The sequence below is a fragment of the Molothrus ater genome, chromosome 9 (genome assembly GCF_012460135.2).
Source record: "Molothrus ater isolate BHLD 08-10-18 breed brown headed cowbird chromosome 9, BPBGC_Mater_1.1, whole genome shotgun sequence".
Classification (NCBI taxonomy): Eukaryota; Metazoa; Chordata; class Aves; order Passeriformes; family Icteridae; genus Molothrus; species Molothrus ater.
Genome location: NC_050486.2, coordinates 30597901 through 30615718, shown reverse-complemented (window position 1 = coordinate 30615718; position 17818 = coordinate 30597901).

Here is a 17818-nt window from a genome sequence, read left to right as displayed (position 1 = left end):
GCCAGGGATCCATGGGGAGCACAGCACCTGCACCTTGACCCCAAACCCAGCTCAGGGATCCATGGGGAGCACAGCACCTGCACCCCAATCCCAAACCAGCCAGGGATCCATGGGGAGCACAGCACCTGCACCCCGACCCCAAACCCAGCTCAGGGATCCATGTGGAGCACAGCACCTGCACCCCAATCCCAAACCCAGCTCAGGCTCTGCAGTATCCCAGCAGAGGTGAATCATCTGCAACCCCCCTGCCAAGGCTGTTCCCATGATTTTATCCCATTATTGCCATTATTTTACTGGGTTTTTGCATTGTGGAATTTAACAGGAACTTTTTGAGCTCCTCAGGCAGGTTGACACAGGGGAGCAGCTCTGGGATGGGCACCCCAGCCCAGCCCAGCAGAATGGGAAATCCCTGATTGTTTTGGGGTCTGAACTAACACAGGAATTCCAGGCAGGCAAATCCCAGAATCTCTGAGGCTGGAAAGGCCCTCCCAGATCACAGAGTCCAACCTGTGACCAATGCCCAGCTTGTCAGCAGCCCAGAGCACTGAGTGCCACATCCAGGCCTTCCTTGGACACCTCCAGGGATGGGGACTCCATGAAATCCCAAATTAAATTTCCCAGGGGATGGCAGGAACGCCTCAGCACCAGCTCCAGCCCCCACTGAGCAGCTGGGTTTGAGTTTCCCTTTATCAGTTTGATCTCAGTTTTTAAAAAATAAAACAACAAAAGGCAACGCAGAACCCGGGTTTGAAAATGAGCAGAGCACAGGAGAGCTGTGAAGGCAGAGACAGAGCTGGGACCACAAAAGGCAAATCTCTCTGATCTTCAGCAGCAGCAGGAAGAGCCTGAGCTGATAGGTTTGGTTGCCCAGAGACAGCAGAAAGCTCCCCAGAACTGGGCTGTCAGGACAAGCAGCTCCTTCAAGATGCACCAGGCTCTGCCCAGGGCTACAGGAGACTTGGAGGGATCCCACAGAACCCCAGACTGGGCTGGGTTGGGAGGGAGCTCAAATCCCACCTGGTGCCACCCCTGCCATGGCAGGGACACCTCCCACTGTCCCAGGCTGCTCCCAGCCCCAGTGTCCAGCCTGGCCCTGGGCACTGCCAGGGATCCAGGGCAGCCCCAGCTGCTCTGGGAATCCCAGGGCCTCTCCATCTTCACAAGGAGGAATTCCTTCCCAGTCTCCCATCCTTCCCTGTGTTTTCCAGGGTCTCACCCTGCTCCAGGTCCTTCACGGAGTTTGCACCCCCTGCAGTCCCTTCCCTGGCACATTTCCCAGGCCTGTGGCTGAGGGAGCTGCCCTGCAGGATCTGCCCAGGTGTGTCCAGCTGGGCCCTGCAGCTCCCCAGGGCTTGCTGGGAGCAGCTCCACAGTTCAGGCTCTGCAGGTTCCTGCTGGGCACCATAAACTGCAGCTTTTCCCTGCACAGCCTGGCTTACAAATTAACTCTGCTGCTGCTGCTGCTGCTGCTGCTGCTGCTGTTCCATGGCTCGGCTGCCCCGGGCAGAAGGAAACATGGGCAGTGCCTGGGCAGCGCCTGGGCTGTGCTGGGAGGGTCTGTGCTGCTCCTGCTGCTGCAGCTCCATCCCAGCCCTGCATCCCAAGGACTTTCCCTGCTCCTCGTGGGCAGTTCTGCCCTTCCCAGCCCCGCTGCCATCCCCAGAGAGCCCTGGGTGTCCCCCTGGCTGTCCCCTGGCTGTCCCCTGGCTGTCCCCTGGGTGTCCCCTGGGTGTCCCCCTGGCTGTCCCCTGGCTGTCCCCTGGCTGTCCCCTGGGTGTCCTTTGGGTGTCCCCCTGGATATACCCCTGAGTGTCCCCCTGGCTGTCCCCTGGGTGTCCCCCTGGGTGTCCCCCTGGCTGTCCCCTGGCTGTCCCCTGGATGTCCCCCTGGATGTCCCCCTGCTCCCTGCTGCACACTCTGTCTGTCCTTAGCCAGACCCCAGGCAGGCCCTGGCTCCCTCCAGCTCTGCCTTCCCTCGCAGCAGTTTGGGTTTGTCAGGGCTGAAGCCAAAAGGAGAGTTAATCCTGAGCTGGGCCAGGCTTGTCAGCAAGACAGAGCAGCCCCAGCAGGGAGGGGGAGCAGGAGCTGGGCCCCCCCTGCACTCCAGGGCACAACATGAAAGAGATGCTCTGAATATGAAATATGTCAAATATGCCCAAATGCGTTTTGTAAAAGACAATGTATTTATGTTTGGGGCTGCTTTGTTTGAAGAATCCATCATGGGCAGGGATAGAAGCCCCAGTTATTTTTGTTTCTGTAAACACAGTGCTTGGACAGACCTTGCCCCCCCTGTTTGCTCTGCCCTGCATCCATCAGGACACGTCAGCTCAGCCTCTGTGAGGGCTCTGGGCTGGCAGATGGAAGGGAGTGTTCATCCCCCCTTGCAGTGCCTTTCCATGCAGGGTGTCCTTCCCAGCGCCTCGTGCTTTATGGGACAGGTTGGACTTTGCCTGATGCGCTTGGAGCTCCCTGGCTCTGAGCAGGCCCCAAGGAGCAGAGACAAACACGGGCTGGAAACCCTCTGCCCGCATTTGGGCAGGGCTCTGTCCCATCCTGGCCCCAGGGGGAGCCCAGAGCCGGGCAGTGCCACCAGAGAGCTGTGCCCAGCCCCAGCCCAGGGAGCTGCACACCTCACCAGCACCCAGGGCTGAGCCCGGTGCAGTGCCCAGCCCAGGCAGGGCTCACTGGGGCTGCACACGCTGGGCTTTGGGCTGGGAGTGCCCTGGCACGGAGCCCAACCACCCCAGGGCATCATCCTGCCAGGGGAATGCTCCAAACCCACCTGGATGCCCGCCTCCCTCCAGCCCTCCCCTGTACTGCTCCTGGGGCTGAGTGGGATCTGCAGCCTCTACAGTGCACAACTTTAAATGTTCAAACCCAAAGGAAAGGTCTGGGCACCTGTAAATGCCACAGCTTCAAACACTCAAACCCAAAGGAAGGGTCTGGCGACAAGGTGGGGATCAGCCAAAGCTTGGGCTCAGTGATCCTGCAGGTGTTTTCCAACCCAAATCACTGTGATTCTGTGGCTCTTTGAGGCACTGATCAGCTGTGGCACACACATGTCCCAGGGGCAGGGCAAGGCCAGCTCTGTGCAGGACGTGTCCCCTGGCACAGTGAGAGCCAGCAGGGCTCAGAGCCAGCCCCGCTGCCCAGCTCCTCCTCCAGGGCTGTTTACACGGTGACAGCCAAGAACTCCCTGTGCCGGTGTCCCCTGCCGCTGGTGACAGCCCGGACACGCTGGGTGCCCGCAGCAGGGCCCGGTGGCGGCAGTGGAGCTGCCAGGGCTGGCAGGGACAGGCTCCCTCCAGGTGCCACCTTTGCAGGGCTCCTGCTGGAGGTGGCTCTGTCCCACCCCTCTGCTGGGGACGTCACCCCCAGCCGTGTGACCGTGGCGTGTCCCACTCTGCGTTCAGGGCACAAAGGCACCCCAGCACAGCAAAAACAACCAAGAGCCAAACCCAGTTAATGCCATAAAAATGTGGCATTAAAAATAGGATTTTTAATCCCATATATTTAAAAATACGGCATTAAAAATAGGATTTTTAATCCCATATCTTTAAAAATATGGCATTAAAAATAGGATTTTCTCTAAAGATACAATGGAAAGAAAGCCCAGAGCATAAAGATCCACCCCGAGCTGGATTTGTTCAAGTCAGCTTAGCTCAGGTCCTTCGGAGTGGATGGACAAACACCATGCTCAGGCACAGCCCTGATGGAGAGCCCAGTGACCATGGGGAGGGCTCGGGCACCCCAGCAGCAGCTCCCGAACCCTGCCGGGGACAGGAACCATCCCCAGATGGCAGTGCCCGCTCCCGGGGCTGCTCGGGAATCCCATCCTCGATGGGATGGGGACTCCCGAGGTGGGGACAGCCCGGCTGTCCGTCCGTCCGTCCGTCCGTCCCGGTTTCACAGGGCTGCACAGCCTGTATGGGATGCTCACACACGCAGCGGCTCCCGTCAGCTCACCGGCATCAATCCGTGCGAAAGCCGAGCCAGCCGGGCCCATGTCACTGTTTGTCCCATTCCCTGCTGGCACAGCCCCCCGGTCCATGTCCCTGTTTGTCCCCGTTCCCCGGTGTCACAGCCCCCCCGGTCCATGTCCCTGTTTGTCCCGTTCCCCGGTGTCACAGCCCCCCGGTCCATGTCCCTGTTTGTCCCCATTCCCCGGTGTCACAGCCCCCCGGTCCATGTCGCTGTTTGTCCCCGTTCCCCGGTGTCACAGCCCCCCGGTCCATGTCGCTGTTTGTCCCCATTCCCTGCTGGCACAGCCCCCCGGTCCATGTCGCTGTTTGTCCCCGTTCCCCGGTGTCACAGCCCCCCGGTCCATGTCGCTGTTTGTCCCCATTCCCTGCTGGCACAGCCCCCCGGTCCATGTCGCTGTTTGTCCCCGTTCCCCGGTGTCACAGCCCCCCCGGTCCATGTCGCTGTTTGTCCCCGTTCCCCGGTGTCACAGCCCCCCGGTCCATGTCCCTGTTTGTCCCCGTTCCCCGGTGTCACAGCCCCCCGGTCCATGTCGCTGTTTGTCCCATTCCCCGGTGTCACAGCCCCCCATATCCATGTCGCTGTTTGTCCCGTTCCCTGCAGCCCGGCCGTGCCGGCACGGGGCGGTCCCGGTGCGGGGAAGGAGGGCTCGGAGCGCTTTCCCCACAATGGCACGGTTAAACATTCACCGCTGCTCCGGCAGCCGTGCCACCGCGGGCACACTCACAGCAAACAGCTCCGGAAGGGACACCGCTGTCCCCTGTGTCCCCTGTGTCCCCTGTGTCCCCCGTGTCCCCGGTATTCCCGGTCTTTTCAGTGTCCCCTGTGTCCCCTGTGTCCCCGGTATTCCCGGTATTCTCAGTGTCCCCGGTTTCCCCAGTATCTCCTGTGTCCCTGCTGTCCCCAGTGTCCCAGTGTCCCCAGTGTGCCCAGTATCCCTGATATTCCCAGTGTCCCCAGTGTCCCCATGTCCCCAGTATCCCTGGTATTTCCAGTGCCCCCAGTATCTCCTGTGTCCCTGGTGTCCCTGATGTCCCCAGTGTCCCCAGTGTCCCCACTATCCCCAGTGTCCCCACTGTCCCCACTATCCCCAGTGTCCCCAGTGTCCCCATTATCCCCAGTGTCCCCAGTGTCCCCAGTGTCCCACAGGGCTGGCAGCCAGCACGGAGCTGTTTCCCAGGGCTGGGTGCAGAGCAGGTGCTGTGGGACACTGAGCTGTCCCTTCCTTTGCGTTTTTCACCCCAAACAGACCCAGGTGGAGGTGACTCCGCACAGCCTCGCGTGGCTCTGGCGGTGGCACTGAAGTGTCCCAGCCCCAGCCTGGCTGCTGTGCTGGAGCCAGGGCCAGGCAGGGCGAGCTGCATTCCCCATTTGGGAACGTGCCTGCTCACGGTGACAGTGGCACTGCCCCCGTGGTGACAGTGTCACTGCACCCCTGTCACACTGCCCTGCCTGGAGCATCCCCCGTGGGCACTGGCACAGCTCAGAAACCTCTGCAGGTGCAGAAACCTCTGCCTGGTGCTGGGTGGAAGGTCTCCCTCAGGAAGGGTTGGTGTCCCCATGTGTCCCCTCGTGTCCCCTCTGCTCTGTGCTGGGCCCTGCAGCCACCAGGCTCACCCCAACCAGATGCCCCTGGCAAGGAGGGCATTTTAATTCCCATTTTCCACTTGATCCAAAGGTCCCCATCCCACCTGGGCATCAGTTATCCTTGGCTTGTGCCACCTTGGAGTGGCATAAAATCCCTCAGTGATGGAGTGGAGTTAAATCACTCTCTGCTGCTGGCTGACCTCGTGCTGTGAGTCCCTGATCTTCTCCAGTCATGTTTACAAAAACCGGGGACCAAATTCCCCTCATTTTTACACAAATAATTTTAATTAGCATATTAAAATAGATGTCTTAACATCACCCTGTCACCTGCCTTCAAGGGCATTTACATTGCCCTTTTCCCATCCCTTAACTCTGAGGCAGAGAGTGTCCCAGGGGTGTCCCAGGGGTGTCCCAGGGGTGTCCTAGGAGTGTCCCAGGGGTGTCCCAAGGGTGTCCCAGGGGTGTCCTAGGAGTGTCCCAGGGGTGTCCCAAGGGTGTCCCAGGGCTGTCCCAGGGGTGTCCCAAGGGTGTCCCAGGAGTGTCCCAAGGGTGTCCCAGGGGTGTCCCAGGGGTGTCCTAGGAGTGTCCCAGGGCTGTCCCAGGGCTGTCCCAAGGCTGTCCCAGGGCTGTCCCAGGGCTGTCCCAGGGTGTCCCAGGGTGTCCAGGCAGGCACTGCACATCGTGGTGGGTTCCCTGCCTGCTCCAGACCTCACTCCTGCCTGTGGCTGTGACTGGCACAGCCAGAGCTGCTCCTCAGTGCTGGGAATTCTGAGCCCTGTTGGGTTTGAAGGAAGAACACGGCAGGAGCTCCACAGCCTCTGGAACACCAGCTGCTCCCTCCTGACAAAACAAGCATTTAGCAACGCCTGGCACCCCAAGGGCCTTTTCCTTCCCAAAATACCCGGGCTGAGCAACACCCCAAAAATGAGAGCTGCTCTCCCACATCAGAGGGGTTTGTGCAAGCGTGACCCTGGATTTCACAGCAGACACGGGGTGCCCACGGGACATTCCCAAGCTGCTTCCCAGCACTGCCCCTCAGGAGACTCACCCTGGATTCACACCAGGCACGACCTTTCCCAGAATGGGAGCTGCCACCGTTGGGAAAGGCTGGTGAGAGTGCAAGGGCTGCTTTCCAAGGGCTGATGGTGTCCCAGGGGCTGGGGTGCCAAGGGCTGGCATTCCAAGGGCTGGCATTTCAAGGGCTGCTGCTCCAGGGGCTGGTGTTCCAGGGGCTGGCATTCCAGGGGCTGGTGTTCCAAGGGCTGGCATTCCAGGGGCTGGCATTCCAGAGGTTGGTGTTCCAAGGGCTGGCATTCCAGGGACTGGCATTCCAGGGGCTGGTGTGCCACGGCCAGCAGTGAGGTGTCACAAGCCCCAGCCAGGCTGGCTCTGAGGGCTGTCACTGCCCTGCTGCAGCACAGCCCAGCTTCATCCCCAAAGCCCTTGGGTTTATCCATGCCCAGTTGTCACCACGTGCTCCCAAATCCAGCCTGCTGGCGACACCAGTGCTGCAGTGCCACCTGTGCCCTTTCCTGTCAGAATTCAGGACATCCCTCTGGCTGTCCTGGACTGCCAGGACCCTGCCAGGGGGCTCACAGACCCTGGCACAGAGCCCAGGACCCTGTGACTCTGATCATGACCCATGGAAAAAGTTACCAACCTTGTATGAGGATCTGCAAGCCACGAAAGTATAAATAGAGTAATAATTAGTTTGTCAGGAGGTGGAAAAATAGATTTTTGGGGTTTTTAGAATGGGGGTTCAAGGAGCAAGATGGAGGAATCTGGGCATGTCCAGCCTTTCTCCTTCTTCTTCCTCTTGGCCTCCATCTCCTGCTGTGATGGTGGCACTTTTGCATTGGTTTAGAGCAGAAGCTCAGTGTCTAACATGGGTGATGGGTTTTGGGAAGTTATGGTAAATATTGTACAGGTAGTTTTTAGTAAAAAAGGATAACACTGCCCAGGGGCAGGCAGAGTGTGTCTGTCTGTCCTGCTGAGCGGACCTGGGCAGGGCAGGAGAAAGAATTTTATAGATAAGGAACAATAAACAACCCTGAGAACGAGAAATGGAGAGCTCTGACTCCTTCTTTGAGTGCCAGGCTGGGAAAAGAGACTTTGTGACACATCTGGGGGTCACTGTGAGCAGCAGAGTCCCGAGACTTCCCGCCGGTTCTCCTCCCTGTCTGTGTGCAGCAGCGCAGAGCTGGAGCCAAGGCCCCATCAGCTCCCTCCAGGATGTCCCTCAAGTGCCCCAAGCCCTGCCTGGGGTGAGCTCCGTGGGTGCTGCTGGTCGCTGCTGGCCCTGGCGGGATTTACCTGCGGCAGGTGAGCCCTGCCAGGGGTTTGGGCGCAGCACGGCTGCAGTGGTGACCCCGGAGCTCCCTTTGGGGTCTGGCTTGGGGTCTGCTCTGCCATTGCAGCTGTTTGGGGCTGATCCCCCCGCCTGAGGACGCGGTGTTACTCTGGCACAGGAGCCGTGCTGAAATCCTGGAGAGGTTTCCCAAGACCTGGCAGCCCCGGCAGGGTTGTGCAATGTCGGGGACATCACTCAGAGTCTGTGTCGCAGGGAGGAGGGCTCGGCTCACTGCTCCTGCCGGTGACACGGAACGAGGGGGGCTCTGCAGCCCCTTCCAGCCCAGCCCAGCCCGGGCTGTGACTCTGGGTTAGAAATCCCCGGGGTCGCACTGATTTCCCCTCTCCTGGCAGCCCCTGCGGTCACACCTGGGTCAGGTGAGGGTGCCGAGAGCTCCCCGTGCCCTGAGGGACCCCCCTGCAGCAGCACCCCGAGCCCACGGGCACTTCCCAGGGGAGCATCCACGGTTCCATCCCCATTTCCCCTCCAGCTGGGAGGCAGCATCGTGCTCTGGGGCGTTTTTCCCTTTTGGCGATGGATTCTGCGGTTCAGAGGGACCAGCCCAGCCTGTTCCTGACCCCGGGCAGGAGCAGAGAGAGCCGGGGCAGGAGCAGAGCCCGGGGCAGGAGCAGAGAGAGCCGGGGCAGGAGCAGAGAGAGACCCGGGACAGGAGCAGAGAGAGACCCGGGACAGGAGCAGAGCCCAGGGCAGGAGCAGAGAGAGCCCAGGGGAGGAGCAGAGAGAGACCCGGGACAGGAACAGAGAGACACCTGGGGCAGGAGCAGAGAGAGACCCGGGACAGGAGCAGAGAGAGCCCAGGGCAGGAGCAGAGAGAGCCCAGGGCAGGAGCAGAGCCCGGGGCAGGAGCAGAGAGAGCCCAGGGCAGGAGCAGAGCCCAGGGCAGGAGCAGAGCCCAGGGCAGGAGCAGAGAGAGCCCGGGGAAGGAGCAGAGAGAGCCGGGACAGGAGCAGAGCCCGGCCAGGCTTCCAGAGGATTTCCCTGCCCATCCGGGGGGATGGAGGACCTGTGTGGCTTCCAGAGGATTTCCCTGCCCATCCGGGGGGATGGAGGACCTGTGTGGCTTCCAGAGGATTTCCCTGCCCATCCGGGGGGATGGAGGACCTGTGTGGCTTCCAGAGGATTTCCCTGCCCATCCGGGGGGATGGAGCACCCGTGGGCCGGGGGCAGCATCCCACCTGCTGCCCCTCCCGTCCCACCTGCGGGATCCAGGGAGGAGAGGGATGGCAGCGCTCCGGGAGCAGCAGAACAAACGAAGCCGAGAGGCAGAAATGCCAGTGGAGAGATGCCCTGTGACAGGGAATGCCGAGGGATGGCCACAGCCCCGGAGCAGGAGCTGCTGCCAAGCTCGGCGCCAGGGAAGGGAGCCTGGGAGCACTGGGAGCACTGGGAGCACTGGGAAGGGCAGGAATGGGCACAGACAGGGCTCGGCCCCCTCTGTGCACACCCCATTGCCCTCAGCTCCTGGAGAGCCCCTCACTCACACCAGACCCACAGGGGGAGCTGGGGCTGCCCTGGATCCCTGGCAGTGCTCAAGGCCAGGCTGGAGCACTCTGGGACACCCTGGGAAGGTGTCCCTGCCATGGCAGGGGTGGCACCAGGTGGACTTTGAGCTCCCTCCCAACCCAAACCAGTCTGGCATTCCGGGATTCCGTGATCCTTTTGGTTTCACTTCTGATTCCCAGGGTTTCCATGCCTCCCTGTGGATGGAGTGCTGAGGGGGGGCTCAGGTTCCCTGCAGGGCCCTGCTGGCTCTGGGGTTGGGGCTTGTGATGGATTTTGAGGGCTGGGGATCACCAGGATCTCTGGGATCACCGGGGCTGGAGCAGGACCATGCACAGGGCAGGGGAGGGGGCAAGGCTGGGCCCCCAGAGCCCCCCTTGTGTGTCCTGACCCACAGAGCTCTGGGGCCGCCCCATAAGGAGCACTGGGAAGGGGCTGGGTGGGTGGCTGGGTGCAATCCCTACCTGTCCCTGTCACGTTTTAAGGCCTGGCTTCAGCAGCAGTTCCCGTTTTCTGCGGAATTCCAGCGCCATTCCCAACTCTCTGTTGTGTCCTGGGAGCAGCTCCTGGCAGGGCCACGGGGACAGCCCAGCCCCAGGGCTGCACCTTGCGCTTCCCAGCACTGTAAATTAAGCACAAGAGCCACAATTTATTCCTTTTTTGGGAAGCTTGCACGTCTCCTCCAAAACATCCCCGCTGCAAATCCTCCCCCTCCGAAGGCACAGGGGAACCCAGCCCAGGAGGGCTGAGCCCCAGGCAGCAGAGGTTTTATTTGTGCTTTGCTCTCTATTTATGGGGGTTTTAATTAAGTTTCTAATGTCACTTAACACCCAAGTAGTTTTAATTTCCCTGAGTTCCCAGTGAGGCTGTCCAAGGCAGAGCAGCCCAGGGTTCCCAGCTGGATCCACAGCCACAAAATGCCCTTCTCTGCCATATTCTGTGGCCACGCTGAAAAACCTCTGAAATTCAATGGTTTTATCCCAATCTCACCCGTTTTTTTTTGTTTTTTTTCCTTTTTCCTCTCAGTCTCAAGTGTCAGCTGAGAGCTGGATGAGCTTGCTCCCCGTTCCACTGCTGGGAGCTGCAGCCATTCCCTGGGAACAGAACAGAATTCCATCCCTTGCACAGCACCACGGGCCCAAAGCCACTCAGGAAACTGCTCCAGAGGCTCCATGTGAGGGCAGCTGAGCAGCTGGGGAGAGCCTGGCCTGGCTGGGGCTCAGAGGCACCAGATCCTCGTGTCTCTCTCAGCAGGCTGCAGAGCTCAGCTGAGCAGAGGGAGGGTGAGCACAGCCTGAAAAAGGAGGGGAAAAAACCTTTAAAATTAAACATAAAATATAAAAAAGCAGAAAATCTACTTCTGTCACAGCGTTGTCCAACTTCCAACCCTACTTCCAGTTCCAAGTTTAGTTTAAGTCCACCCAGTCCTGGAAAAAGGGGAAACACTGAGCCCTGGAGGGGCATTTTCCAGGGAAGAGAAGAGAAGGGGGGACCCAGACATTCCAGGGCAAAGAGTGAATCACGGTGATGTCATGGTGATGTCACTGTGACCCAGACATTCCACGGCAGAGGGTGAACCGTAGTGATGTCATGATAACGTCATTGTGATGTCATGGTGACGTCACTGTGATTGCACGGTGGTGCCACAGTGATATAATTGTGATGTCACAGTGATGTCACAATGACGTCACGGTGATAGTATGACGATGTAGCTGTGGTGTCATTGTGATGCCAGTGTGATGTCATGGTGATAGCATGGTGACATCACTGAGATATCAAAATGATGTCATGGTGACGTCACAGTGATATGACAGTGATGTCACAATGAGTCATTGAGATGAGAGTGGGATGTCATGGTGATGACATGGTGACATCACTGTGATATCAAAGGGATGACAGTGATGTCACAGTGATGTCACAGTGATGTCACGGTGATTTATGGCAAAGGCCACTGCAGATGCCCCTTCCAGCACCTCTTCCCAACACCCTCTGGGGTTTGAATTCCATGTTGGATTTCATTTCCAGTTGGGTTTGGATTCCAGTTTGGGTTTGGATTCCCGTTGGGTTTCATTTCCAGTTGAATTTCATTTCCAGTTGGGTTTCACTTCCAGTTGGGTTTCATTTCCAGTTGAATTTCATTTCCAGCTGAATTTCATTTCCAGTTGAATTTCATTTCCAGTTGGGTTTGGTTCCTGTGCTGGATCCAAGCATCCCCCAGATTTTTGGGGCACCACCCAACCAATGACATTCGATGTCTGTCCCTTGTTTTCCTGCTCTTTCAGGAAGATTTTCCTCCAGGGATTCTGCATAGGGGCTTTGGGAAAAGCTGCCTCTCCCAAGGGCTGGAGCTGTCCTGGGCAGCGCGTGGGGCTCCAGCCTGGAGTGATGCTCCAGGGATACTCTGTGCTGGGATGGACCCTGGGACCCTGCCCTGCTCCTGCCAGCCCCACAGGCTCTGGGAGACAGGGCAGGTGGCCCTGGAGGGGAAAGGGGTTGGAAAGTTTCCCATTTCCCAACAGGAAGGGCAGCTCAGGGAAATTCAGCCCCTGCTCCGCTGAATTGTTCCATGGGCTGGTTTCTGCAGAACACAAATAGCACATTTACCCCCATAAAGACATTAATAATTCCACAGGCTGGAGTCTGAAAGGTGTTTCTTTTATTCTAAGTGTTTGCAGAGTGAAATTAAACGGCTGTAAGCACTGAAGAAAGGTAATTTATTTTTGTTTCCATTTTCCCTTTCAACCGTGGCATTAAATATTAACCGAGGCGTATTTTACCAAGCACATCAATTCATTTCCTGTGGGGGCAGAACCAAACAGCCTCCACGGGAGCTCTGCTGGCCTTAATGAAGCCCTGCATTAATCAGAGCAGTGGAGCAGACCCTGAGCAGTGACCCTGGGTGGCAAGAGCCCCCCAGCACCCGGATTTCCCCGGGGCTGCTCCCCTGCCTCCTCAGATCCTCCTGCAGCGGCCTCCTGCCTCTGCTGAGGCTGAGCTGCTGCAGCCTGGGCCTTGAGGGGGACACGAGGGGGACACGAGCCACTGCTGTGCTCCTTGGGGTCAGCCCCACGTGGGGACCAACCCCACAAACCCCCTGAGCCCTCGGGGTCTCGGGTTTTGGTTGTTAATTTATGCCCCCAGATGTGCAGGGTCTCTGTTTTGGCCCGCGCATGTGAAGAACGAGTCAGAGATCTTCAGTTTTCGGTCTTGAAGTTGTTTATTCATTCTTATCTATAAAATTTCCTTTCTGCCCAGCTGAGATCTTCTCAGCAGGGCAGCTCCAGGCACTCTGACCGCCCCAAGGCGGTGTTGTCTTTTTATACTAAAAACTACCTGTACAACATTTACACTTAATTCCCAATACCTATCACCTATGTTAGACAGTGCACTTCTACTCTAAACCAATCCCAAAGTGCCAACATCACAGCAGAAGATGGAGGTAGAGAAGAAGAAGAAGAAGAAGAAAGGCTGGACACGCCTAGATTCCTCCATCTTGTTCCCAAAACTCTTATTCTAAAAACCCCAAAATCGACTTTTTCACCCAGTGACAATTTTATTATTACACTACTTAAACTTCTGTGGCTTTCGGGTCTTCATACAAAGCTGGTGATTTGCTCCAGGGGTCACAATGAAACCCCCAGGTGCTCTGGGCTGTGTGCCAGGGTGGGGTCCCAGCAGCTCTGGACACCCAGAGGGATGCACTGAGCCCCGACAGGGACCGACCCCACAAACCCCCTGAGCCCAAACCCCTCTGTTGCTGCTCTTGGGTTTAGAGCTGGGCAGGAAGAGAAGGAGCAGACCTGGAGCCTCCCTCCAGGGACATTTGGGTGGCTTTGTGCCCCCTCAGCAGGAATTCAGCCCTGAAGGGACAATGTTCCTTCCCAAAGGACAGCACAGCCTCCAATGGGGACAGGAGAGAAATCTTCATTGTTTTTAGAACAAGCCACAGGAAAGGAAGAACCTGCTGATTCACAGAGTTAATAAGGCTGGAAAAGCTCTCCAGGAGCATCAAAGCCAACCTCTGACCCAGCCTTGTCACCAGCCCAGAGCTCTGAGTGCCACGGCCAGTGCCCCATTCCTGTTCCCATCTGGGTTTTATCTGTAACACACCTGTACATTCCCACACTTCCCAGTGACTACTGAAGGCTGGGCTTGATGATCCCTGTGGATCCTTTCTAGCTCAGGATATTCTGTCATTCTGTGACTCCCTTGGTTCCAGCTCTGCTGTTTTCTTCCAGGCTGGATTGTTAAACCAAAGCATGAACAGCAGCATCCTCAAACAGCAACAACAACAAAAGCAGTGTTCCATCTGTCAGGCTTTCTTTCAACCTTCCACAGGGCTGTAAAATCACAGAACAGTTTGGGTTGGAAGGGACCTTTGGGGTTCCTCTAATCCACACCCCAAAATAGACCAAAAGAGGTTGGAGGTTGGTTTTGCTTTCCCAGCAGAAATACACGTGGCTTGTCTGTCATTAACTTACTCTTTAAAGTACTATTTTTCTTGCAAAAAGCCCTGACTCAGAGCGCTCTTGAACAGGACAACTTCCCCTGTTCAAAATAGCCACCACAGTTCTTTGAAAAAAACCAACCCTCAAACCACTTCCTTCCCTCTGAGGTGGAAGCTGCTGGCACTGGGGTGTCAGCCCTTGTGGTGCTCGGGGACTGCTCCTGCTCCTGGCTGCAAACTCAGAATTTGGACTCCTGGAGCCCCAAGGAGCAGCTGCTGAGGGTGCTGCGGCTGTGCCAGCCTGGCCCCCACCCTTGCAGCTCCCCCAGGCATGGAAAACAAAGGGATTGAGGCAATTCCAGCTGCAATTTGGCTTCCAGCAGTTCGTTCCTGGGGCAGCAGGAGCAGGCAGTGCTCCCCCACATCCAGCCTTCACTGCCATTTATTTCTCCCCTGTGTTTATTTATTGATCCTTTGGCAGCAGCAGTTGCCATGGCACCAAACACCAGCGGTGCCAGTGCCCATAAATACCAATTATGGCAGAGCAGCTCAGGGCTCTCCATCTGCATAATCCCATCCAGATTCTCCCCCATCTTCTCTCCACAGGCCATTCTCTGCTTTCTGACCAGCATTGACCTTTTCAAGCCCCTTTATTCCCATTTCCCTCAGCCCTGGGCAGGTGTGGGGCCATCCCATGGCCCGAGTGCAGGGTCCAGGGCCAGGAGCTGCCTTCAGGCTCCCAGTGGAGCACGGAGAGGGAACCTGGGAGTGTGGGGAAGGGAACGGGGCTGGAGGCAGAGCTGAAGCAGCAAAAAGCTTTTGGCACTTTTCAAAAACAGAGAATTTCCCAGAAACAGGGGATCCCAGACTGGTTTGGGCTGGGAGGGGCGTTAAAGGCCATCTCATCCAGGGCAGGGACATGTCCTGCTGCCCCAGACTGCTCCAGCCTGGCCTGGGACACCCCCAGGAGGACAGCAGGGAGCACCTGCAGAGGCTCAGGAGCACAGGGAAGGGGCAGGAGGTGAATTGGGGGCTGGTTCTGCAGCAGCCCCTCAGCACACAGGCAGAGCTTTGGGCTGAGCCCAGGCTGAGCCCAGAGCCCGGCCCTGCCAGGCTCTGCAGGGCACCAGGGCAGCCCCACCGAGCCTGGACCAGAGCTCTGACCTCTGCATCTTCCTGGGCTCCTGCCCGAGGGATTCTGATGGCCTCAGCTGGCTCTGCTCAGCCAGAGGCTGGGTGGAAATGCAGCAAATAAATAGAGAGATAAATAAAAAGATCAGTCAATCCCTAGCAACAGTTGCGGCCCTTTCCCGAATTATTTTAGCGTTATAGAATTATGGAACCCCAGACTTGATTGGGTTGGGAGGGACTCAAATCCCACCCAGTGCCCCCCCTGCCATGGCAGGGACACTCCCACTGTCCCAGGTGCTCCAGCCTGGCCTGGGGCACTGCCAGGGGTCCAGGGGCTGCTCTGGGCACCTGTGCCAGGGCCTGCTCTGCTCCCCTTCCCCTCAGCCCTGGCACTGAGGCCGTGTCACAGCTGTGGCCCTGGCCCTGGCCCCAGGTGCCAAATGACATTTTCAGTGTGAGGTGATGTCCCAGGGTCCCTGAGCCACAGGAATGTGCTGGGTGGGCAGATGTCCCTCCTGCCCCAGCATGTGAGCCCAAAACAGCAGCAAAAACCACGCTGGTGTTGGTGTCCATCCCCAACATCCCCACGAACATCCCCTGCCCTTCGCACCTCAGAGCTCTGGGAATGGCCTGGTGTAAACACGGCCTGGTGTAAACCCGGCCTGGTGTAAACGCGGCCTGGTATAAACCCGGCCTGATCTAAACCCGGCCTGGTGTAAACCCGGCCTGATCTAAACCCGCCCTGGTGTAAACCCAGCCTGGTGTAAACCCAGCCTGATCTAAACCCGGCCTGATCTAAACCCGGCCTGATCTAAACCCGGCCTGGTGTAAACCCAGCCTGATCTAAACCCGGCCTGATTTAAACCCGGCCTGATCTAAACCCGGCCTGGTGTAAACCCGGCCTGATCTAAACCCGGCCTGGTGTAAACCCGGCCTGATCTAAACCCGGCCTGGTGTAAACCCGGCTTGATCTAAACCCAGCCTGGTGTAAACCCGGCCTGATTTAAACCCCGCCTGGTGTAAACCCGGCCTGATCTAAACCTGGTCTGGTGTAAACCCGGCCTGGTGTAAACCCGGCTTGATCTAAACCCGGCCTGGTGTAAACCCGGCCTGATTTAAACCCGGCCTGGTGTAAACCCAGCCTGATCTAAACCCGGCCTGATTTAAACCTGGTCTGGTGTAAACCTGGCCTGGTGTAAACCCGGCCTGATCTAAACCCGGCCTGGTGTAAACCCGGCCTGATCTAAACCCAGCCTGGTGTAAACCCAGCCTGGTGTAAACCCGGCCTGGTGTAAACCCGGCCTGGTGTAAACCCAGCCTGATTTAAACCCGCCCTGGTGTAAACCCAGCCTGGTGTAAACCCAGCCACCTGAGCTGTCTGTGGAATCTATTCCTCCTGGCCAGCCTGGGAGGTTGTGGCTTCTGATTTTGCAAGATGCAGGATGGGGGAGGCAGCAGAGGAGTCTGCAGGCATGGGAGTGGTTCAAAAGCTCCTCCAGAGCTGGGTTCTGGGGACATTCACCAGGAGATTGCTCTTGTCCCTGCAAACCAACAGCAGTGTTTGGCTCAGCAGGATCTGTGTACAGCACTGGGGATGGAAAGCAGCAGAGGAAGTTGTTTAAAATAAATAAATAAAAAGCAAACAGGAGTTTTTCCCCCTGCTAGGGAGCCAGGCTCTGCTCTCCTGGATGTCCTGCCAAGGTACACAAACCGTGACAGTCCCAGGAGTGCAGGAGCCCCAGCACCCCCAGCTCGGGGTGGCCTCAATGTCACAGAGCAGGGGACACTCCTGGGCTGCTGGGGGTGACTTGGAGGGATCACAGCCCAGAGATGGGGGCTCTCCTTGGCACATCTGAGGCTCCCCTGGCACATCTGGGGCTCCCCTGGCACATCTGGGGCTCCCCTGGCACATCTGGGGCTCGGGTGCCAGGAGCCAGCCCAGGAGAAGCCCCGGGGTGCCAGGGGGTGCCAGGGCCGTGTCCCTGTGCAGAGGGGACTGTCCTGCTGCTGCTGGCTGGGCACGGGGCTGGCACAGCCCTGGGAGGAGCAGGAACTGAGTCTGGGGGCTCTGAGGTGCTGAGGCTCTGAGGGATGGGATGGGGATAGAATGGGATGGGATGTGATGTGATGTGATGTTTGCTGGGCTCTGCAGGAGCTGGGGCTGGGCTGGGATGGGATTGGGATGGGATGGGATTGGGATGGGAATGGATAATGGGATGTTTACTGGGCTCTGCAGGAGCTGGGGCTGGGCTGGCCGCAGCTGTGGCAGCTCCTGAGCAGGACAAACCCTGCTGCTGCCACACTGTCGTCCCAGTTCTCATGGGAGTCTTTGTCTGACAGGTGAGGGGCAGGGGGACAACACAAAATCCACGGGGTTTGCAAGGGGAGCTCTCCAAACGTCCCCAGAGGGGGTGGCAGGAGTGGGGACATTCGCTGAGGCCCCGGAGGGGGCTGCAGCTCCAGCCTGCCCCTAGCACAGGGAGGGATTTATCCCGGGATAGCTCAGGCTGCCGGGATTTCTGCCACTCCCCAGGCTTCCCCTCAGAGCTCCAGGCTGGACACAAGGGAGTCCCTGCAGTCCCTGTCCCTGGGGAGCAGGCTGGGCACCCCGGGGTGCTCAGAGCCCTCCTGACGTCCTTGCCAGCATGGAGGAGCCTGAACATCCAGCATTTAAATTTTCCAACTGCTGCAAGTCCATCCTCAGTTCTTGGTTCCCAAAAGTATTTCTGCAGAATTTATGCTTCTCAGGATCTGGACTCAGGGGAGATGGAACAGCTGATTCATTAAAAAAAAAAAAATTA